We start from the raw sequence: 23468 nt of genomic DNA on the forward strand, positions 1-23468 counted from the left end.
TGTTAATAGAAATCTTGGATAACTGCTTAGTTAGAGATTCATGATTTAAAACATCTGTTAAAAAGTTGCTGGCTAACAGTTGCCTGGCTGCTGTGGCTATTTAGTTTCTAAGTCCTGTCTGACTCTGCAACCCTATGGACTGTAACCAATCAAACAGCTAGAAGAGTTATAAGATCCCATGATCCCAATGCCTCACTAAACTGAAAAAGAAGTCTGGAAAAAGGCACATGAATGTCTGTTGAGTATGATACTCTTCAGGATGGGGAGCACATATATACCTGTGATGGATTCATTTTGATATTTGGCAAAACTAATACAATTATGTAAAGTTTAAAAATAAAATAAAATTAAAAAAAAAACAATAAAAAAATTAAAAAAAAAAGTTTATTTATTTAACTGCCCCAGGTTTTAGTTGTGGTACAAGTGATCTTCAATCTTTGTTGTGGGTATGTGGGTGCGTGCATGCTCAGTTGCTTCGGTCGTGCCTGACTCTTTATGACCCTATGGGTTGTAACCCACCAGGCTCTTCTGTCCATGGGATTCTCCAGATAAGAATACTGGAGTGGGTTTCCATGCCCTCTTCCAGGGGATCTTCCCACCTAGGGATTGAACTCCTGTATCTATGTCTCTTGCATTGGCAGGCAGGTTCTTTGCCACTAGCACCATCTGGGAAGCTCATAGCATGTAGGATATTTTTTTTTTTTTTTTTTTTAGTTCTGTGGGAACTGTTAGTTGTGGCATGTGGGACCTAGTTCCCTGACTAGATTTCAAACGTGGGCCCCCTACATTGGGAGAGTGGAGTCTTAGCCATTGGACCACTAGGGAAATTTTGAGTCTGACTCTCTTAATTGTCTATCTAAGGCTGAGTAAAAAGCTGTCCCCCATGACAAGCAAGACTGATTTTTTGACTTGCTACAAAATTAGTGTTCATACTTGAGATACTATTATCATGCATGTACCAACAGGTGATAAGAAACAGGGGAAACCCACTTTGTCTTCTCAATGGAATTTCTTTCGCATTTAAATAGATGCTTCAGGAAATGTTATCAGAAGTCCTCAGTAGGTTTCAGCACCTCCTGAACTAGGTGCTTTGTGGTGAAATCCAGCTAGAGGAGGCACTGTAACCCAAGCAACACATAGGGGCAGTGAAAACAGACATATCTTGCTTCAGCTGCAGCAGTTTTCATAAAAGCATTCACTGTTCAGCATGGCAAGCGGGTGGCAGCGATGAAAGCCATGGTGTCTATGCAGAGAGGAAGCTTGGGTTGTCTTCATCAGCCCCATGCTGCTGTGTGTTTCGGATATTCTTCTTGATGAACATCTTCTGATCCTGCTAGAAATTTTGTTACCTTCCATTATCTTTTTAATACATTTATTTTTTGCTTATATTGTGATTTATTCTTTGTAACTAATGACATTATTATCTTCAGCAAGATGTTAGGATCACTCTGGGTTTGTTTGTTTTTTGCCTTCTATGTGTACAGAGAATAGTAGCATTTGTTTTGCAGGATATTATAAAAATTACTTAAAAATTGATATGAACTAATGTGCCAGATCCTAGAGAAGATGAGAAAGGTTGGGTAATGCAGAAAGAAGGAAATGACTTAAATATGAGGATAAGGGAATTCCCTGGTGGTCCAGCATTTAGAACACCATGCTTTCACTGCCAAGGGCCCAGGTTCGATCCCTGGTCAGGGGACTAAAAATCCCACAAACCAAGTGGTGCAGCCAAAAATAAACAAATAAGTGTTTAAAGTTAAAAAACAAAACAAAAAACACGAGGATAAATCCAGTACTTTGACACCAGAGACCACTGTACATTGAGGTCCTCAAGGCACTGTTCTAGACCATGACTTCTTTCCAGATCTCTCACCAGGTAGATTCCATACGTAGTTCTCTGTGCTGATGTCTCCCACACAACAGTTACAGCACAGACAACTCCCCTGAGTTCCACACTGATATACAGCTACCTCCTTGACAATTCCACTTGGATATTTCGCAGGTATTTCAATTTTTTCTGCTTCAGAGAGAATTCTTAATTTTACTACCATCTAAACATGTTCCTTCCCCAGTCTTTTACATATCAATAAATGGCATCTCAATACACTCAGTTATTTTCATTAAACAACTAGGAATAATTCTTGAATTTTTGTTTGTTCATTCGCTAAGTCATGTTTAACTCTTTGTGACCCCATGGGCTGCAGAATGCCAGGCTTCCCTGTCCTTCACTATCTCCCTGAGTTTGCTCAAACTCAACGTTCATTGACTCAGTGACACCACCCAACCATCTCATCTTCTCTTGTCCCCTTCTCCTTTCCCAGCATCAGGGGCTTTTCCAATGAGTCATCTCTTCATGTTAGGTGGCCAAAGTATTGGAGCTTCAGCTTCAGCATCAGTCCTCCCAATGAATATTCAGGACTGATTTCCTTTGGGATGGACTGATTAGATCTCCTTGCAGTCCAAGGGACCCTCAAGAGTCCTCCAATGCCACAATTCAGAAGCATCAATTCTTCGGCTCTCAGCCTTCTTTATGACCCAACTCTCACATTCATACATGAGTAGTGGAAAAACCATAGCTTTGACTAGATGGACCTTTGTAGGCAAAGTGATGTCTGTTTTTTAATACACTGTCTAGGTTTGTCATAGCTGTTCTTCCAAGGAGCAAGCATCTTTTAATTTCATGGCTGCAGTCACAGTCTGGGTTGATTTTAAAGCCCAAGAAAATGAAATCTAATACTGTTTTCACGTTTTCCAGATCTATTTTCTATGAAGTGATAGCACCAGATGCTATGACCTTCATTTTTTGAATATTGAGTTTTAAGACAGTTTTTTCACTCTCCTCTTTCACCTTAATCAAGAGGTTCCTTTAGTTCTTCTTCACTTTAGTTGGCTGTATCCAACTCATGAAGTATATACATGAAGCATGTATTCATTATCTTCTGACGTTTCTACATCTCCACTGATAACGTCCTAGTCTACCCATCAAGATTTCTCACCTAGGCCAGGCATTGATAAACTTTTTCTATAAAGGACAAAATAGTACATATTTCTGCTTTGCAGGTCATACAGTCCCCATCACAATTATTCAAATATTGCCACGGTAGTTGGAAAAAAGATGTAGATAATAGGCAAAAAGTCACTGTTGACAGTGTTTAAATAAAACTTTATTAAAAAAAAACAGGAGGCAGGCCCATAGATGATAATTTGCCTATTTTTTACATAAACTGTTATCAGTTCAGTTCAGTCGAGCAGTCGTGTCCGACTCTTTGCGACCCCATGAATTGCAGCACACCAGGCCTCCCTGTCCATCATCAACTCCCGGAGTTCACACAGACCCATGTCATCGAGTCAGTGATGCCATCCAGCCATCTCATCCTCTGTCGTCCCCTTCTCCTCCTGCCCCCAATCCCTCCCAGCATCAGAGTCTTTTCCAAGAGTCAACTCTTCACATGATGTGGCCAAAGTACTGGAGTTTCAGCTTCAGCATCATTCCCTCCAAAGATCCCAGGGCTGATCTCCTTCAGAATGGACTGGTTGGATCTCCTTGCAGCCCAAGGGACTCTAAGAGTCTTCTCCAACACCACAGTTCAAAAGCATCAATTCTTCTGCACTCAGCTTTCTTCACAGTCCAACTCTGACATCCATACATGACCACTGGAAAAACCATAGCCTTGACTAGACAGACCTTTGTTGACAAAGTAATGTCTCTGCTTTTCAATAACTTTCCTTCCAAGGAGTAAGCGTCTTTTAATTTAATGGCTGCAATCACCATCTGCAGTGATTTTGGAGCCCAAAAAAATAAAGTCTGACACTGTTTCCACTCTTTCCCTATTTCCCATGAAGTGATGGGACCGGATGCCATGATCTTCGTTTTCTGAATGTTGAGCTTTAAGCCAGCTTTTTCACTCTCCTCTCTCACTTTCATCAAGAGGCTCTTCAGTTCCTCTTCACTTTCTGCCATAAGGGTGGTATCATCTGCATATCTGAGGTTATTGATATTTCTCCCAGCAATCTTGATTCCAGCTTGTGCTTCTTCCAGTCCAGCATTTCTCATGATGTACTCTGCATAGAAATTAAATAAGCAGGGTGACAATATACAGCCTTGACGTACTGCTTTTCCTATTTGGAACCAGTCTGTGGTTCCATGTCCAGTTCTAACTGTTGCTTCCTGATCTGCATATAGGCTTCTCAAGAGGCAGGTCAGGTGGTCTGGTATTCCCATCTCTTTCAGAATTTTCCACAGTTTATTGTGATCCACACAGTCAAAGGCTTTGGCATAGTCAATAAAGCAGAAATAGATGTTTTTCTGGAACTCTCTTGCTTTTTCCATGATCCAGTGAATGTTGGCAATTTGATCTCTGGTTCCTCTGTCTTTTCTAAAACCAGCTTGAACATCAGGAAGTTCACAGTTCACATATTGCTGAAGCCTGGCTTGGAGAATTTTGAGCATTACTTTACTAGCATGTGAGATGAGTGCAATTGAGTGGTAGTTTGAGCATTCTTTGGCATTGCCTTTCTTTGGGATTGGAATGAAAACTGACCTTTTCCAGTCCTGCGGCCACTGCTGAGTTTTCCAAATTTGCTGGCATATTGAGTGCAGCACTTTCACAGCATCATCTTTCAGGATTCGAAATAGCTCAACTGGAATTCCATCATCTCCACTAGCTTTGTTCATAGTGATGCTTTCTAAGGCCCACTTGACTTCTCATTCCAGGATGTCTGATCTAGGTGAGTGATCACACCATCGTGATTATCTTGGTCATGAAGATCTTTTTTGTACGGTTCTTCCGTGTATTCTTGCCACCTCTTCTTAATATCTTCTGCTTCTGTTAGGTCCATACCATTTCTGTCCTTTATCAAGCCCATCTTTGCATGAAATGTTGCCTTGGTATCTCTAATTTTCTTGAAGAGATCTCTAGTCTTTCCCATTCTGTTGTTTTCCTCTATTTCTTTGCATTGATCGCTGAGGAAGGCTTTCTTATCTCTTCATGCTATTCTTTGGAACTCTGCATTCAGATTTTTATATCTTTCCTTTTCTCCTTTGCTCTCTGCTTCTCTTCTTTTCACAGCTATTTGTAAGGCCTCCCCAGACAGCCATTTTGCTTTTTTGCATTTCTTTTCCATGGGGATGGTCTTGATCTCTGTCGCACGAACCTCATTCCATAGTTCATCAGGCACTCTGTCTATCAGATCTAGGCCCTTAAATATATTTCTCACTTCCACTGTATAATCATAAGGGATTTGATTTAGGTCATACCTGAATGGTCTAGTGGTTTTCCCCAGTTTCTTCAATTTAAGTCTGAATTTGGTAATAAGGAGTTAATATTGACTGAGCCACAGTCAGCTCCCGGTCTTGTTTTTGTTGACTGTATACAGCTTCTCCATCTTTGGCTACAAAGTATGTAATCAATCTCATTTTGGTGTTGACCATCTGGTGATACGCATGTGTAGAGTCTTCTCTTGTGTTGTTGGAAGAGGGTGTTTGTTACGACCAGTGCATTTTCTTGGCAAAACTCTATTAGTCTTTGCCCTGCTTCATTCCGTATTCCAAGGCCAAATTTGCCTGTTACTCCAGGTGTTTCTTGACTTCCTACTTTTGCATTCCAGTCCCCTATAATGAAACGGACATCTTTTTTGGGTGTTAGTTCTAAAAGGTCTTGTAGGTCTTCATAGAACCATTCAACCTCAGCTTCTTCAGCGTTACTGGATTGTTGTGATTGGATTACTGAGATATTGAATGGTTTGCCTTGGAAACGAACAGAGATCATTCTGTCGTTTTTGAGATTGCATCCAAGTACTGCATTTCAGACTCTTGTTGACCATGATGGCTACTCCATTTCTTCTAAGGGATTCCTGCCCGCAGTAGTAGATATAATGGTCACCTGAGTTAAATTCACCCATTCCAGTCCATTTTAGTTCCCTGAGTCCTAGAATGTTGACATTCACTCTTGCCATCTCTTGTTTGACCACTTCCAATTTGTCTTGATTCATGGACCTGACATTCCAGGTTCCTATGCAATATTGCTCTTTACAGCATCGGGCCTTGCTTCTATCACCAGTCACATCCACAGCTGGGTATTGTTTTTGCTTTGGCTCCATCCCTTCATTCTTTCTGGAGTTATTTCTCCACTGATCTCCAGTAGCATATTGGGCACCTACTGACCTGGGGAGTTCCTCTCTCAGTATCCTATCATTTTGCCTTTTCATACTGTTCATGGGGTTCTCAAGGCAAGAATACTGAAGTAGTTTGCCATTCCCTTCTCCAGTGGACCACATTGTGTCAGACTTCTCCACCATGCCCGCCCGTCTTGGGTGACCCCACAGGGCATGGCTTAGTTTCATTGAGTTAGACAAGGCTGTGGTCCTGGTGTGATTAGATAGTTGTTTTCTGTGATTATGGTTTCAGTGTGTCTGCCCTCTGATGCTCTATTGCAACACTTACCATCTTACTTGGGTTTCCCTTACCTTGGATGTGGGGTATCTCTTCACGGCTGCTCCAGCAAAGCGCAGCTGCTGCTCCTTACCTTGGACGAGGGGTAACTCCTCACTGCCACCCCTCCTGACCTTGAATGTGAAACAGGTCCTCTGGCTCTCCAGCCCATGCAGCCACCACTCCTTGGATGTGGGGTTGCTCTTCCCGGCTGCCGCCCCTGGCCTCGGGTGTGGGGTAGGTCCTCCTGGCTGCCGCCCCTGGCCTCTGGTGGGGGTAGCTCCTCTTGGCTGCTCCTGCGCTGTCGCAGCTCAGGACTCTCGGCTGCCGATATAGATATAATGGTCATCTGAGTTAAATTCAACCATTCCAGTCCATTTTAGTTCGCTGATTCATTGACATTATAAATTGTTATAATTGCCTTCAAATTGTGTTCTGTGTCCAAATTTTATGCTACTCTGATTCCATGTAGGAACCAAAAGTTTGTAAAAACATAAAGCAGATCATATCTTCTTGCTACATAAAATCCTTGAAAGATCTTTCAGTGCAAGTAAAACAAAATATAAACTCTTTACCCTGGCCTAGAAGTTCCTGCATGACCTGACACTTGTTTACCTATCTGACCTCACTCACAGTGATCTTCCCCTTTATAACTAAACTCCAGCCATCACCAACTTTTTTAAAATTTGTATTTATTTATTTTAATTGGAGGATAATTACTTTGTAGTATTGTGATGGTTTTTGCCATACATCAACATGAGTTGGCCATAGGCATACATGTGTCCCCTTTAAAAAAAAAAAAAACCACAGCACGGTCTTTCCTACCTCTGATCTTATTGCTCTTTCTGCTTGAGTCCTCTTCTCTTGATTGGTTGCAGGACTGTGTCACTTTTATGCTTTTGGTGTCAGCTTAAATGTTAACACTTTGATGCCCAGAAACTCCAGTACTTTGGCCACCTCATGTGAAGAGTTGACTTGTTGGAAAAGACTTTGATGCTGGAAGGGATTGGGGGCAGGAGGAGAAGGGGACGACAGAGGATGAGATGGCTGGATGGCATCACTGACTCGATGGACGTGAGTCTCAGTGAACTCCGGGAGTTGGTGATGGACAGGGAGGCCTGGCGTGCTGCAATTCGTGGGGTCGCAAAGAGTCGGACACGACTGAGTGACTGATCTGATCTGATTCTAATTAATAACCTCAGATATGCAGATGACACCACCCTTGTGGCAGAAAGTGAAGAGGAACTACAAAGCCTCTTGATGAAAGTGAAAGTGGAGAGTGAAAAAGTTGGCTTAAAGCTCAACATTCAAAATACGAAGATCACGGCATCTGGTCCCATCACTTCATGGGAAATAGATGGGGAAACAGTGGAAACAGTGTCAGACTTTATCTTGGGGGGCTCCAAAATCACTGCAGATGGTGATTGCAGCCATGAAATTAAAAGATGCTTACTCCTTGGAAGGAAAGTTATGACCAACCTAGATAGCATATTCAAAAGCAGAGACATTACTTTGCCAACAAAGGTCCATCTAGTCAAGGCTATGGTTTTTCCTGTGGTCATGTATGGATGTGAGAGTTGGACTGTGAAGAAGGCTGAGCGCCGAAGAATTGATGCTTTTGAACTGTGGTGTTGGAGAAGACTCTTAGAGTCCCTTGGGCTGCAAGGAGATCCAACCAGTCCATTCTGAAGGAGATCAGCCCTGGGATTTCTTTGGAAGGAATGATGCTAAAGCTGAAACTCCAGTACTTTGGCCACCTCATGCGAAGAGTTGCCTCATTGGAAAAGACTCTGATGCTGGGAGGGATTGGGGGCAGGAAGAGAAGGGGACGACAGAGGATGAGATGGCTGGATGGCATCACTGACTCGATGGATGTGAGTCTGGGTGAACTCCGGGAGTTGGTGATGGACAGGGAGGCCTGGAGAGCTGTGATCCATGGGGTCGCAAAGAGTCCAACATGACTGGAAGATTGAACTGATTCTAATATAAGTATTCCCAGTCTACATTCTTTTTATCAAGTTATGAAATTTACTCTACTTTCTTCACAGCATCTATCACAAACTCTATCTTGTTTCTTTGCCTGGTTTATTTTAACCTCTCCTACTAGATTAGAAACTGACCAGCCCTATTCATCACTATATGTTAAACTCCTAGTACAGTGAAAGTTTTCAACAAATACAAATTGAGTATATGGATGAACAAATTGGAAGTAAACAAAGTCTGGTACAAATGTAAATATCTGAAAACAGGGAGATCTGAATTGAGAAAATTTCTACCAGGGAGAGAAAGAGAGAAAGAACACTCAGAGAGACCAAACCAAGGAAATTTCAAACTATTGTTGAAGGGAACAGTAGAAAGAACTGACCAAAAATAAATAAACAAATAAAAGGTTTTACCTGCCATTTAGTCCACAGAAAGAACTTGGAGAATGTGGGATGCTGTCATCTGAATGGTTATATGATTTTTTTTATATCTGCACAGCACATATGGTGTGTGTGTGTGCTTAGTCACTCAGTCATGTCCAACTCTTTGTGACCCTTTGCACATAGCTCACCAGACTCCTCTGTCCATGGAATTCTCCAGGCAATAAACCTGGAGTGGGTTGTCATTTCCTCCTCTGGGGGATCTTCTTGAGAACTGAACCTTTGTCTCCTACGTCTTCTGCACTTCAGATGATTCTTTACTCACTGAGCCATGAAGAAAACCATCAGCACGTATAGTAGCCATTACTTTTATTATTGTTCTTGACTGATACTTTATTATTATGAAACTCTATAAAGAGCTCTATTCTCTGTATCCTTGGTGAAAGAAGCCAGAAACTCCATTCCAAACATGAGTCAGCTAGAGTCTCTTTTTTGTTATCTAGTAATTTTAAAGAGTATTTTTCAAACAGTATGCACAGAAATCTTCTGGAGAGTTTGTTAAATACAGATTCATAGCAACTCCTTCCCCCATCACGTGCCCCATTTTGATTTAATAGTTCTAGGGCAGGGCTCAAGAATTTTTTTTTACTTATTGTTTTATTGGGATATACTTCATAAAATTCTTGTGCTGTAAAATTCATCCATTTAAAGTGCACACTTTTGGTGGTTTTTAATTTGTTCACAAAGTTGTGCAACCTTCACCACTAATTCCAAAATATTTTCATCACCCCCCAAAAGAAACTCCATCCCCATTTACAGTCACTCTTCCTTTCTCCCTTTGCCTAGTCCCTGGAAACCACTAATATTTCTGTCTTTTGGATTCGCCTATTCTGGATTTAGAAAAGGCAGAGGAACCAGAGATCAAATTGCCAACATCTGTTGTATTATAGAAAAAGCAAAAGAATTCCAGAAAAGCATCTACTTCTGCCTCATTGACTATACCAAAGGCTTTGACTGTGTGGATCACAACAAACTGTGAGAAATTCTTAAAAAGATGGAAATACCAGACCACCTGACCTGCCTGCTGAGAAATCTATATGCAGGTCAAGAAGAAACAGTTAGAACTGGACATGGAACAAACAGACTTGTTCCAAATTTGGGAAGGAGTATGTCAAGGCTATATATTGCCACCCTGCTTATTTAACTTATATGCAGAGTACATCATGAGAAATGCTGGACTGGATGAAACACAAGCTGAAATCAAGATTGCTGGGAGAAATATCAATAACCTCAGATATGCAGATGACACCACCCTTATGGCAGAAAGTGAAGAGGAACTGAAGAGCCTCTTGATGAAAGTGAGAGAGGAGAGTGAAAAAGCTGGCTTAAAACTCAACATTCAAAAATGAAGACCATGGCATCTGGTCCCATCACTTCATGGCAAATAGATGGGGAAAGAATGGAAACAGTGACAGACTTTATTTTGGGGGGCTCCAAAATCACTCCAGATGGTGACTGCAGCCATGAAATTAAAAGACACTTGCTCCTTGGAAGAAAAGTTATGATCAGTCTAGACAGCATATTAAAAAGCAGGGACTTTACTTTGCCAACAAAGGTCTGTCTAGTCAAGACTATGGTTTTTCCAGTATTCATGTATGGATATGAGAGTTGGACCATAAAGAAAGCTGAGTGCCAAAGAATTGATGCTTTTGAACTGTGGTGTTGGAGAAGACTTTTGAGAGTCCCTTGGACTGCAAGGAGATCAAACCAGTTAGTCCTAAAGGAAATCAGTCCTGAATATTCATTGGAAAGGCTGATGCTGAAGTTGAAGGTTCTTTACTTTGGCCACCTGATGTAAAGAACTGACTCATTGGAAAAGACCCTGATGCTGGGAAAGATTGAAGGCAGGAGAAGGGGGCGAGAGGATGAGATGGTTGGATGGCATCATCGACTCAATGGACTTGAGTTTGAGCAAGCTCCAGGAGTTGGTGATGAACAGGGAAGCCTGGAATGCCACAGTCCATGGGGTTGCAAAAAGTCAGACATGACTGAGCAACTAAACTGACTGATTGTAGTTTTTAGTTTTCATATTCTTAAAACAATAACAATGTTGAACATTTTTTCATGTGTTTATAGGCCATTTGTATATCTTCTTTAAAGAAATGTGTTTTTGAATACTTTATCCATTTTTAATTGGATTATTTGTCTCTTTATCATTAAGTTGTAAGAGCTATTTGAATATTCTGTATACTAGATGCTTATCATATATACAATTTGCAAATATTTTCTCCCATTATGTGGATTGTCTTTTCATTTTATTTATTAATATATCCCTTGAAACACAAAAGGCTTTCATTTTAATGAAGTCCAGTTTGTCTACTTTTTTTGGTTGTTAGTCCTTTTGGTGTCTTATCTAAGGAGCCATTGCCTAATCCAAGAACATAAAGACTAACACCTTGGGAATCTCAGTTTTCTTCAAGAATTATACAGTTTTAGCACTTATCTTTAGGTCCTTATTTTATTCAGTCCTATATTATTGTTCTGCTTGAATCCAACTTTTCTATCAGTTCACAGAAGCCTTACCCAGTTCTGTTTTATGATCTTAAAGTTATCAGGGAAACTGTACTTGTCAAATTAAACATTATAGTAAGACACATCAGATTCTCCAGGAATTTTACATAATTTCTAGAGCACTTATAAATCCATACAAGACATCAGAATGCTTAGTATGACTTCTTATTTGACAATACTTCTCAGGTAATTTCTTGAATCAGTCTAGTTGGTTTAATATCTCCTTTTTTATAAGGAAAAAATGATTTTAGGAATTTTGTCAAAAATATCAAGACATCTGATCATATAAGATCATAAGTCACTGTACAAATAATACTTTGTCATTCATTTAACCAAAATGACAATGAAGACTTTGTAGGCAAATATGGACAATTACATAATTGTAAGACCTAGCCTGTTTAAATAATCAAAGACTTAATATGAAACACAGGAAATTAAGCCTCTCACCTTCTGAGATGACCCGTATCTGTCTGTGGAGTGTGTTTCTTCCAGGGCCATTCTCACCTTTTGAAATGGACCACACTCTGCATATAAAATGGGTGTCTCTCTAAATGAATCCATTTCTTGCCTTAAAAAAAAAAAAAACAGAAAATTACTTGAAAGGTTTAAAAAAAAACTTTGTTTACAATGTTTTATTAAAAGCAGATTAATATTCTAAGATTTGAGTCAATAGAGAATTCTAAAGTACATTTGATTAGATTCAAATATTCTGTATCAACGTTTTATATCCCAAACAGCTTCCCTGATTATTTATCAGGCTAGCATAACAACGAATGATATAACATACTCAGAGATGCAATATGGAAGAAAAAGTTACAACTTGGCCCTGAATTTTTTTCCCTAGGATAATCTCTTCCACAAAGAAGACTTTCCTTTTTATATATAAACTTGCCCTATAACTAGTCTTGGATCACAGACAGTGTTAAGGACAGCTTAAGAAATCTAGACATTTTTTATTCTACTATCACCATAGACCAAAAAATCACTCTCCAAGTGGATGTTTAGGTTAGATGGAGATGTCTTTGAAAAATTTTACTGAAGAAACAAACTTTTAAATCTCTGAACTCTCAAATTTTTATTAATGCCTTTTCACTTAGAGATTGCCTTTAAACTTAGAGATTATCTTTTTCCAACTTCCTTTCAGAAATGTGTTTTTTCCTTTTCTTGTAACTGTCTGCTTTTCTACATCCCCACATTTACAAGGCCATCCACTGTGGTTTTGTTTCTTAAGACCTAAAGATGGTTCCAACAGAATCCAACACTGTTACAAAATGACACAGCAATTTTTCTTTCCTCAGTAAAACTCAATATTTGTACCCTGGACAGTTATAGAATTCAAGGCATAGAAGAACTCACTATGGGAAAACATCACCCTTAGTCATGACATGGTGTGGCATATTGTCAATATACAATGTGTAAGAAGAAAAAAATGAAATGAGCATAATTATACATATAATGAAAATCTCTTGCCACTAACAGAAGTAAAGTTAACAAGTTTTAAGTTAAGGTAATGTGACAGTTCTCCTAGAATCTGGGATAAAGATTTGAGAGATAAAAAGGCTGAAAGGGACAGAGAGAAAAAAATAATGTTTAGGTACACGCCCAGATGAATGAACATATTAACTTTCTCAACCCATGAAGTTACCCTGGAGGACTTTCCTTAAATATCATCTTATGTAACTTTACTAACATAAAGTAATCTTAGAGAGAATAGTTTAGACTACTTAGCTCTTTATACAAAGCTTTTCAGGTTTTCCTTTCCTAGCCATGATGGAGCAACTGTTCTGCCAAAAACAGTTAAAAACTAAACACAATTTATTTTATTTAAAATATACAGGGAACTCAAACAACTAAAAAAATAATTTGATGTTAAAATGGGCAGGGAATTTGAATAAACATTTTTTTTCCAAATAAGAGATACAAATGGCAAAAAAATACATGAAAAGATGGTCAACAACACTTGTCAAGGAAATGCAAATCAGAACCACAAGGAGCTATCACTTCACACCTGCTATAATGGTTACTACAAGAAGACAAAAGATAACAAGTATTAGTGAGGATCTGGGAAAACAGAGCTCTTTTGTACTATTAATAGGAATGTAAATTGATGCAGCCACTATGTAAAACAGTTTGGAGCCTCCTCAAAAAGTCAAAAATACAACTACCATATGATCCAGCAATCCTAGTTCTGCCAAAGGAGATGAAATCACTATCTCAAAGAAATATCTGTGTAACCCCTGTTCACTGCAGCATTGTTCATAATAGCCAAGATATAGAAACAGCCTAAGTTTGTGTTCACTGACAGAAGAATGGATAAAAAATGTTATACATAATGTGATATATATGTACACATACACAGACACCGCAGTATTATTCAGCCATAAGAAAGAAAGGAAATTCTGCCATTTGTGACATGGAAGGACTCAAGAACATTATGCTAAGTGAAATAAGTCAGCCAAAGTAAGACAAATACTGTATAATATCACTTACCCTATAGAATCTACAAAAAGCCAAACTCAGAGAAACTGAGAGTAGAATGGTGGTTATCATGGTTTGGGGGGGTAAGTGGGGAGATGTTGGTAAAGGGTACAAATTTCCAGTTACAAGACAAATATGAAAGATCTAATATACAGAAAAAAAGAAAAGAAAAAAGAGAAATAGAATTAGAAAAGTACAAAATTTACCAGAACTAATGAATGAATTCAGTAAGATTTTAGGATACAAAGTCGATGTGTTTAAATCCATTTTTTTGTATTCCAGTTGCAAATAATTATAAATTTAAAATTTAAATATCATTTACAATAAAATATTTAATAAATTTAGCAATATATATATGTATATATATATAAGAATTCTGTACTGTAAATTATAAAACATAGAAGAAAAGATCTAAAAAAGTGAAAAGATGTCAATATCATGTTCACAGATTTGGAGACTAAATGTTGTAGACATAAAAATTATCCCAAAATTGACACATATATTCAGTGTAATAAAAACAAGAATTCTGACAAGCTCTCTTGAAAAAAATGACATATCATTTATAATATTTATGTAAGTAAAGGAATTATCACTATCCATACAATTATTAAAAAGAAGACCAGAGTTGAAAGAATCACACTATTTGATTTCAAGACTTACAAAGGTACATTAATAAGGACACTTTGATTGGTATAAGGAAAGAGGAGTAGGTCCATGAAATCAAATAAATACAAACATAGACACACATACATACCATTAATTGAATTTTGATAAAGGTTCCTAGGAAATTCAATTGGAAAACATTTCAAAAACTTTTGCTGGAATAACTGGATATCTACATGGAAGCAAAACTGAAGCAATAAATTTCAACCACTACTTGGAACAATTCATAAAAATTTAATTTGACTTGGTCCATATACATAAACATAAAAGCTCACACAAAAAAAATGAGAAAATGCCATTTTCAGCAACATGGATGGGCCATGAGATGGTCATACTGAGTAAAGTAAATCAGACAGAAAAGGACAAATATGATATTATTTATAGGTGGAATTAAAAGACATTTACTCCTTGGAAGGAAAGTTATGACCAACCTAGATAGCATATTAAAAAGCAGAGACATTACTTTGCCAACAAAGGTCTGTCTAGTCTAGGCTATGGTTTTTCCAGTAGTCATATGCGGATGTCAGTTGGACTATAAAGAAAGCTGAGCACAGAAGAACTGATGCTTTTGAACTGTGGTGTTGGAAAAGACTCTTGAGAGTCCCTTGGACTGCAAGGAGATCCAACCAGTCCATCCTAAAGGAGATCAGTCCTGGGTGTTCATTGGAAGCACTGATGTTGAAGCTGAAACTCCAATAATTTGGGCACCTGTTGCAAAGAGCTGACTCATTTGAAAAGACCCTGATGCTGGGAAAGATTGAGGGCAGGAGGAAAAGTGGATGACAGAGGATGAGATGGCTGGATGGCATCACCGACTCAATGGACAAGAGTTTGGGTAGACTCCGGCAGTTGGTGATGGACAGGGAGGCCTGGCGTGCTGTGGTTCATGGTGTCACAAAGGGTCGGACACAACTGAGAGACTGAACTGAACTGATAGGTGGAATCTTTAAAAAATAGTACAATGAACTGATTTACAAAACATAAATAGAGTAACAGATATAGGAAACAATCTTATGGTTACCAAGATGGAAAGGAGGGAGGGGAAACTGGGAGATTGGGATTGACATAGACACATGAATATGTATAAAATAGATAACTAATAGGGACCTATTGTATAGTATAGGGAACTCTACTCAATACTCTGTAATTACCTATACTGGAAAAGAATCTTAAGAGTGGATATATGCATATATATAATTGATTCACTTTGTACAGCAGAAGGTAACACAACTTTATAAATCAGTTATACTCAAAAAATGCTAAAAGGATAAAGCTTCTAGAAGAAAACACAGGAGAATATGTTTCAACCTTGGAGTGATAATGATTTTTTAGAGAGGTCATACAAAGAATTATTAATCGTTGAAGAAAAATGGTGGTACAGTGGTAAAGAATTCACCTGCAATTGAGATGCAGGAGACACGGGTTCAATTCCTGGGTGGGGAAAATCCCCTGGAGAAGGGCATGGCAACCCACTCCAGTACTTTGGCCTGGAAAATCCATGGACAGAGGACCCTGGTGGACTACAGTCCATGGGGTCACAAAGAGTCAGACATGACTGAGCAGGCAAACACAAAGAAAAATGTGGTTAAATTGAATTTCATCAGAATTTAAAATTTCTGCCCCTCAAAGACATTCTTAAGAAAATAAAAACTTAAACTGTAGACTGGGTGAAATTGTCACATTATATTGATCAATCAAAGGACTCATACTAGAATATATAATTAACTTCTACAAATGAATAATAAAAAGACACACTATTTTAAAACAAAATAGCCAAAATATTTGAAAATATATTGCACAAATGAAAACTTACAAGTAGCAAGGCACCTGGAAAAGTGTTTGGCATCACTAATAATCATGAGATAGTAATTAACAGTACAATGGTTTTCCATTAAATGTCTCTCCCAGGAAATTCCCTGGCAGTCCAGTGGTTGGGATTTCATGCTTTCAATTTCAAGGGCACAGGTTTAATCCCTGATGGGGAAATTAGGATCTTACAAGCCTTGTGGCACCATCAAAATATTTTTTTACTAAAAAATGAAAATTAATTAATTAATGTCTCCACCAGAAGCTAAAATTAAAAAAAAATATATATGGATGTGGAATAACCAGAACACTTTCACTTTACTGGTAGGAATATAACAACAATTTAGGTCTTTTATGAAGCTGACTATATACATATCCTGCTGCTGCTATTGCTGCTAAGTTGCTTCAGTCGTGTCCGGCTTTGTGCAACCCCATAGACAGCGGCCTACCAGGCTCCTCCATCCCTGGGAGTCTCCAGGCAAGAACACTGGAGTAGGTTGCCATTTCCTTCTCTAATGCATGAAAGTGAAAAGTGAAAGTGAAGTCACTCAGTTGTGTCCAACTCTTTGTGACCCCATGAACTGCAGCCTACCAGGCTCCTCTGCCCATGGGATTTTTCAGGCAAGAGTACTGGAGTGCCTCTCCTATGACTTAGCAATTCCACTCCTAGGTACTAATCCAAAAAATAAAAATATTTATTTTATTCATCTCTTCCTGTGTTTTTTTTTTTTTTTTTTTAAAAAACCTCAAAATCGAATGACTTCAAACAATAGCTGCTTTTTGTCTCAGAATTATCTGAGCTGATTGAACTCATTCAGGTGGTTCTTTGCTCCATATAGGTGAAGTTGCAGTCTTTTGAAACTTGATTGTGCTGAAATGCATAAGATAATCATTTACATGGATGTCAACTGGTGCTTGTTTTAGCTGGGAACCCAACCGGGGACGTCCGCTGGAGTGCCTGGATTCTCTTCCCTGTAGTCTCTGCACATAGTTTGAGCCTCACACAGCAGAATGGTTGAGTTCCTAGAAGGAACTTTCCAGAAGACAATGGTGGACACAGCAGATAAACACTCACAAGTTACACAGCAGCACTTCCGCCAAATTATATTGATCTGAAGCATTCACAGCAACAGTTCAAATTCAAGGGTATGAAAAATAGGTGTCATATTAAAATGAGAGAAACAACAGTAATTTATGGCCATCTTTATTTTGAGAACACACAAAAATATTTATACAATGTTTAATGTATACTTTACTCATGGACACTTTACTCATAAAGCCAAATTGTTAACTCCAAACTGAAAATGACCCAGTTGTCCATTCACAGATGAATGGGTGAACAAATTTTGGTGTATTTGTACACCTGAATCTCATATGAATTATTTAAGGAACATTCAACTGAATGAAAAGGAATAGCTACTTGCAGGGAGCCAGCACGGGAGTTCCCACCCATGACAAAGGTCATGCAGAGAGGCCTGATATGCAAAGGCGAGTCAGGACTCGAGGAGCCCCCCTGGACCTGCCTGAGCATCTACCCCCAAACCAGAATCTGTCTGTTTTACTATTTTACGACTTTCACCAACTCCTCTGACATTAACGGGGGGCTATCCCCGATCACCTTTCTCTGAAGGAAATCAACTTAGAGCTCTAGCTAATTAGCTTCTTGGGCATAATAGGAGTGTTTCAATCCAAACCCCTCAGATGGCTAACTTGCCTGACAGGTTTACCCGGACTCCTACAGCTACTCATACGATTATTTACAGTCTCCCAACTGCAAGAGGCACGGGAAGCTTAAGATATTCAAATAGTATAGAGCCTCTCAGAGAGTTAGAAATTGTTAGAACTAGTAGAAGATTTCATTGTTGAGCCAATGCTTGCTGCCAAGTTTCCACATCCCCTGTATTGTATCCTTGAAAGTGTATTAATTAATACAGTTGGTACATAGAAAAAATAAGTAGTGGCCTTGGTGCTAACAACTTTAGACCCTTAAGGTAATAAATTCTTTCCTTGTTGTAAACCCACTGCACCTCTGCCCTATAGGAATGCAACTTTATCTAACACCTTCGGAGGATGGCGCCAAACTTTAAAATAATTACTCTTAGAGAAAATAAGTCTTATGGCTGACAAACCTTTATCAGAATCATAAAATGTTAACAGGCCTTCTGGCCAGAAGATGATGTAAATCACCTAAACCATTTGTATAGGATAAGTTTGCAGAAAAGAAAGCCTGGTCTCGATAAGGATCAGACTGCTGACTTTGCATGATTTCACACCCTCTATGCTCAACTTAAGGTATATAAGCTTCCTTTGAAAATAAAGCTACGGGCCTTGCTCATCAGGCTTGGTCTCCCCATGTCATTCTTTCTCTTTCCTTTTCCTTTTCAGGCTGATCCCCTGGAGTGCAGGGGCTCTTTGTGTTCACTTTTCTGCCTGGGCTTCTAAGAACCACTCAAGAAGGTGCCTAAGATGGGGCACCTTCAGCAATTTGAGAGGGCAACTGCGGCCTACGTGAACAGAGCAAGTCCCGTGCTGGGGCTTTATTGGCTTTCTGCATAAACCAAGGAATATCAGCCTCTTTTCTCTCCTCTGTTTTCTTAACTGCAAAATTCTTTCCTTATCTCTTTCTCTATTCTTTTAATCGCCGACGCTGCTCTCCCGAGGGAATCCCTGGATCCAACCAGAGCTGGACCCTGGTAGCTACTAATATTGACAATAACACAGATGTATATCACAAATAGTAAGTCAAGCAAAAGAAACAAGGCACAAAAGAATACATATTGAATGATTTTATTCATGTGAAATTCAAGTACAGCCAAACTAATAACAGTAATGGGTTCCTCTGGAGAAGAGAGACTGCATGGAAAAGAACACAGATTTTCTGAGGTGATGAAATGTTCTATATCTTGATTACTTGTCTACATATTTCAAAACTCATTGAACTGCACACTTAAGATGTATGCATTTCACATGTAAATTTTACCTCAATTTGAAATATAAAAAATAAAAGGTTCATAGCTATCCTCTTTCTTCTTCTCAACAGTCATATGAAGAAGAAGATGGTCTTGGTATTTTCACTTAAAAAAGTAATAAGTTAAGATGTCACAGAAAGTTAGTGGCATTGATATATAAGTAGAATCTAGATAGGGCAACAATCATGGTTAAAAAACACTTTGTTCAAAAATTTTTTCTAATTAAAAAAAAAGCTTATTTTTTTTAATAGTTTCAGGTTCACAGAAAATTGAGAGGAAAGTATAGAAATTTCCTGCCTCTACACAAGCATAGCTTTCCCCATTAACAAATTCTCCCATCAGAGTGATGCATTTTTTACAACTGATGAACTTACACTGGCACATCATTATCACTCAGAATCCTTGGTCTACAATAGGATTCACTCTTGGTATTACATATTTTATGGTGTGGACTAATGCATAATGACAAGTATCCATCACTACAATATCATACAGAGCATTTTCTCTGCCCTGAAAATGCTCTATGCTCTCCCTACCCAGCCCCTCAACCTCTGCCAACCACTGATCTTTTTAATGTCTCCATAGTTTTGTCTTTTCCAGAATGTAATATTGCTGTTGTTCAGTTGCTAAGTCATGTCTGACTCTTTGCAACCCCATGGACTGCAGCATGCCAAGCTTCCCTGTCTATTACCATCTCTCAGAGTTTGTTCAGACCCACATCCACTGAGTTGGTGATGCCATCCGACCATCTCATCTTCTGTCGCCCCTACTCTCCCTTCCCTCAATCTTTCCCAGCATCAGGGTCTTTTCCAATGAGTTGGCTCTTCGCATCAGGTGGCCAAAGTAATGGAGTTTCAGATTCAGCATCAGTCTTTCCAATGAACATTCAGGTTTAACTTTCTTTAGGTTTGACTGGCTGGATCTCCTTGCAGTCCAAGGGACTCTCAAGGGTCTTCTCCAGCACCACAATTTGAAAGCATCAGTTCTTCAGCACTCAGCCTTCTTTATGGTCCAGCTCTCACAGCCATACATGACTACTGGAAAAACAATGACTTTGACTATTATGGACCTTTGTTGGCAAAGTGATGTCTCTGATTTTTAATATGCTGTCTAGGTTTGTCGTACCTTTCCTTTCAAGGAGCAAACATCTTTTAATTTCATGGCTGGAGTCACCATTCACAGTGATTTAAAAGCTGCAGAGCCCAAGAAAATAAAATCTGTCACTATTTCCACTTCCCCCATCAATTTACCATGAAAATTCTGTGGAAGATTCTTAGAGATGGGAATACTAGACCATCTTACCTGCCTCCTGCAAACCTGTATGCAAGTCAAGAAGCAACAGTGAGAACAGGACATGGAACAACAGACTGGTTCCAAATTGGGAAAGGAATACATCAAGACTGTGTGGTCACCCTGCTTGTTTAACTTATATGCAGAGTAGATCATGGTGAAGTGCTGGGCTGGATGAATCACAAGCTGAAATCAAGATTGCTGGGAGAAATATCAATAACCTCAGATATGCAGATGACACCGTCCTTATGACAAGGCAAAGAAGAATTAAAGAGCCTCTTGATGAAGGTGAAAGAGGAGAGTGAAAAAGCTGGCTTAAAACTCAGCATCCAAAATATGAAGATCTGGCATCTGGTCCCAACACTTCATGGCAAATAAATGGGGAAACAATGGAAATAGTGACAGACTTTATTTTCTTCGGCTTCAAAATCACTGCAAATGGTGACTGCAGCCATGAAATTAAAAGATGCTTGCTCCTTGGAAGAACAGCTATGACAAACCTAGACAACATATTAAAAAGCAGAGACATTATTAAAAAGCATTTCCAGCTCTTCTCGAACCGCGAGGCAAAAGAGGCCAGGTCCGTGGATCGAGCGGCGGTGGCAAGGGTGGGCGAGGTAGCGAGCGCCAGCGTGTGCGCCCTGGTGGCGGGGGTGGTGCTGGCCCAGTACATATTCACCTTGAAGAGAAAGACAGGCCGGAAGACCAAGATCATCGAAATGATGCCGGAAATCCAGAAAAATTCAGTTCACATCAAGAACCCTACAAGAATAGAAGAAATTATCTGTGGTCTTATCAAAGGAGGAGCTGCTAAACTTCAGATAATAACAGACTTTGATATGACACTGAGTCAATTTTCCTACAAAGGAAAAAGATGCCCATCATGTCATAATGTCATTGACAACTATAAGCTAATCACAGATGAATGTCGAGAAAAGTTACTGCAACTAAAGGAAAAATATTATGCTATTGAAGTTGATCCTGTTCTTACTATAGAAGAGAAGTACCCTTATATAGTAGAATGGTATACTAAATCACATAGTTTGCTTGTTGAACAGGCTTTACCGAAAGCCAAACTTAAAGAAATTGTGGAAGAATCTGACATTATGCTCAAGGAAGGATATGAGAATTTCTTTGATAAGCTGCAACAATACAGTATTCCTGTGTTCATATTTTCGGCTGGTATCGGTGATGTGCTGGAGGAAGTTATCCGTCAAGCTGGTGTATATTACCCAAATGTCAAAGTGGTGTCCAACTTCATGGATTTTGATGACAATGGGCTGCTCAAAGGATTTAAAGGAGAACTAATTCATGTGTTTAACAAACATGATGGTTCCTTGAAGAATACAGAATATTTCAATCAACTAAAAAACAATAGCAACATAATTCTCCTGGGAGACTCCCAAGGGGACTTAAAAATGGCAGATGGAGTAGCCAATGTGGAACACATCCTGAAAATTGGGTATCTAAATGATAGAGTGGATGAGCTTTTAGAAAAGTACATGGACTCTTATGATATTGTTCTAGTAAAAGATGAATCACTGGATGTAGCCAACTCTATCTTACAGAAGATTCTATAAACAACCATTCTTCAAGAAGACCTCTCGGCCATGGGTGCAATTGATGAAAGAGCTGCTCATCTGTTCATCTGGCTAAAAGACTTTTTTTATTTATAATATATTCTTGCTCTTGAAGTTTTTCCTCTGTATTACTGAAGTATTTTCAGATTTGTTGAATCCATCAACTGGAAGTTCCTATTTCTCCACCTCTCTCAACACACTCCTCACTATATATTTTTTAACAGATTTTAAAAAATTCTTAGAGCTAAAATTGGAAAAATAACTCCCTAAATTTCCAGAATGACTTTTGTAGCTTAATGTTATTATGACATTTTCGAGGAATCTTTTTATATTGGGAAAGTTTGTAGAAGTTTTTAAAGTTTTATGAAATAATGAAATAATGTGCATGATTTTAAGTGTTGTTATTTTTATAATTTGGGTGAATTACGCTGATGGTATTAATCATCTCCTAAAACTTATGTTTAGTTCTTTTGTTTGGTAAAAATCAGTATTTACCAAAAAATATTGGTACTTGATGTTTGAAAAATATCCATTGGTATCGACATGTCACTAATTATTACAGAATGTTCTGTATCAAAGCACTGACAATAAACATGAAATGAAAAACCTTAAAAAAATAAATAAAATAAATAAATAAATAAAAAGCATTTCCAACAAAGGTCCATATAGTCAAAGCTATGGTTTTTCCAGTAGTCATATATAGATGTGAGATCTGGACGATAAAAAAGACTGAGTGCTGAAGAATTGATGCCTTTGAACTGTGGTGCTGAAGAAGACTCTTGAGAGTTCCTTGGACAGCCAGGAGATCAAACCAGTCCATCCTCAAGGAAATCAACCCCTTGATTTCCTTGGAAGGGATGATGCTGAAGCTAAGCTCCACTACTTCAGCCACCTGATGCAAAGAGCCAAGTCATTGGAAAAGACCCTTATGCTGAGAAAGATTGAGGAAAGGAGGAGGAGGGGGTGAAAGATGGTTGGATGTCATCACCAACTTAATGGACATGAGTTTGAGCAAATTCTGGGAGATGGTGAAGAACAGGGAAGCCTGATGTGCTTCAGTCCATGGGGCTGCAGAGTCAGACACGACTGAGCAACTGAACGACAACAACAGTTTGCCATGAAGTGATGGTTTGCCTTCTTCTTCTCCAGTGAGAATGTCTTATAGTTGGAATATACAGTATGTATGGTTTTTCAGGTTAGCTTCTTTCCATAATAGGCATTCAAGTTTCCTTATTTTTGTAGGTTGATAGATCATTTCCTTTAAGCACTGAATAATATCCCACTGTCTATATATATCATACTTTATCTATCCGTTTGC

At 38.8% G+C, this 23468-nt stretch overlaps 1 pseudogene across 1 annotated transcript; it reads left to right on the forward strand.

Annotated features, from left to right (window-relative positions):
- Nucleotides 1-21124: 21124 nt before the first annotated feature.
- Nucleotides 21125-22416, forward strand: LOC113894377 (annotated as a pseudogene). The gene has a single exon (XR_003511550.1). The product of XR_003511550.1 is annotated as a cytosolic 5'-nucleotidase 3A pseudogene (transcript).
- The last annotated feature ends 1052 nt before the right edge of the window (nt 22417-23468 follow it).

This window comes from Bos indicus x Bos taurus, chromosome 6 (genome assembly GCF_003369695.1).
Source record: "Bos indicus x Bos taurus breed Angus x Brahman F1 hybrid chromosome 6, Bos_hybrid_MaternalHap_v2.0, whole genome shotgun sequence".
Taxonomy (NCBI): Eukaryota; Metazoa; Chordata; class Mammalia; order Artiodactyla; family Bovidae; genus Bos; species Bos indicus x Bos taurus.